Source organism: Nematolebias whitei, chromosome 1, assembly GCF_014905685.2.
Source record: "Nematolebias whitei isolate Nwh7 chromosome 1, NemWhi1, whole genome shotgun sequence".
Classification (NCBI taxonomy): domain Eukaryota; kingdom Metazoa; phylum Chordata; class Actinopteri; order Cyprinodontiformes; family Rivulidae; genus Nematolebias; species Nematolebias whitei.
The window spans coordinates 40,061,944-40,063,591 of NC_056498.1; the positions used below are offsets into that span (position 1 = coordinate 40,061,944).

The 1,648-nt window shown below is 36.4% G+C and overlaps 1 protein-coding gene across 1 annotated transcript in view; it reads left to right on the forward strand.

Moving 5' to 3' along the window:
* The window catches only part of stk26 (serine/threonine protein kinase 26), a gene marked incomplete at its 5' end in the record, with an annotated part of 18,808 nt that overhangs the window by 13,571 nt on the left and 3,589 nt on the right, over positions 1-1,648 (forward strand).

Genomic DNA, 1,648 nt, shown 5'->3' on the forward strand with positions numbered 1-1,648 from the left:
ACTAGCTAAAAGCTGACTCGCAGAATAGTCACTAAAAGCTTAAACTATCAAAACAAGACTAAAACTTAAAACCAGCAGAACAGTAGCTAAAAGTTCAAATTAGCTAAGATAGTAGCTAAGACAAAGTGGAATAGTCACTAAAAGCTTAAACTAGCAATACCATACTAAAAGCTAAAACCAGCAAAATGGTAGCTAAAACCTAAAACGAGCAGAATAGTAGCTAAAAGTTCAAATTAGCTAAGATAATAGCCAAACGCTAAGACCAGCAGAACAGTTGCAAAAGCTAAAACCAACAAAACAGTAGTTAAAAGTTCAAATTAGCTAAGATAATAGCTAAAAGCTAAGAACAGCAGAACAGTTGCAAAAGCTAAAACCAACAAAACAGTAGATAAAACTTAAAACCAGCAGAAAACTAGTTAAAAGTTCAAATTGGCTGACAGTAGCTAAAACTAAGACAAAATGGAATAGTCACTAAAAGCTGAAACTAGCAATACCATACTAAAAGCTAAAACCAGCAAAATGGTAGCTAAAATCTAAAATCAGCAGAACAGCAGCTAAAAAATCTAATTAGCTAAGATAAAAACTAATTGCGATTGCTGGACATGGGCACTGGCGACCCCGTGACCCAAAATGGAAGAAGCGGGTAAAGATAATGGATGGATGAATAACTAATAGCTCAAACCAACAAAACGGTAGCTAAAACCAGCAGAAAAGTAGTTTAAAGTTCATATTAGCTAAGACAGTAGCTAAAAGCTAAGACAAATGGAATAATCACTAAAAGCTTAAACTAGCAAAACAAGACTAAAAGCTAAGACCAGCAGAACAGTTGCTAAAAGCTAAAACTAACAAAACTGTAGCTTAAAGCTAAGACAAATAGAACAGTTGCTAAAAGCTAAAACTAACAAAACTGTAGCTAAAAGCTAAGACCAGCAGAACAGTAGCTAAAATCTGTCAAAGACAAATCTCCATTTCATTGAATGTTATGGACAATAAAGTTGAATTGATTGATTGAATCTTAAACTAGCCAGAGACTCCATAGATAGTTTTAACCAAAGTTATTGTTTAATCTTTTGGCACTCAAAGTACGAGTTAGCAATGACTCTCAGCTACTACCACACCGACATTTAGCTCAGTGTCTGTAAATCTGGTTTATTTAGAGCAGGTTTCAAGTTCACTAAGGTAGCTTGGCTGGGGTGGCCATCTTGAATCAGGTTGACTCCACAACTGAAAACAAACATCCAAAAATTTCTGAGAGTTTCATTAAAGTCCTTCCAGTGGTTCGTGAGATATTTTGCTAACAGACAGCCACACAGTAGCACCTGTATCCATTGTGGCCAATCTGTAGGTCTCGGTAGTTTTTTCCAGTTTAAACAGTTTTTTGGTTTTATTTTGTATTTTAGAAGTTGTTCGTTTGAGCTTTGGAGCCGACACCTTCACAGGTCCTGACCCAGAGAGTCAGATGTTCTGGTGGACCGGTCAACATCTGGTCCAGTTCACTCTGAAGCAGCTGCTGCAGGAAGATCCAGCTCAGAAACATTCGTGTTTGTAGAGCTGCAGGCTCAAAACAGAAATAATTAAATAAGTGGCGACTCTAAATGTTAATAACAGTTTTTACTTCATAAATACAGATTTTGTGCCTCGTGAACAT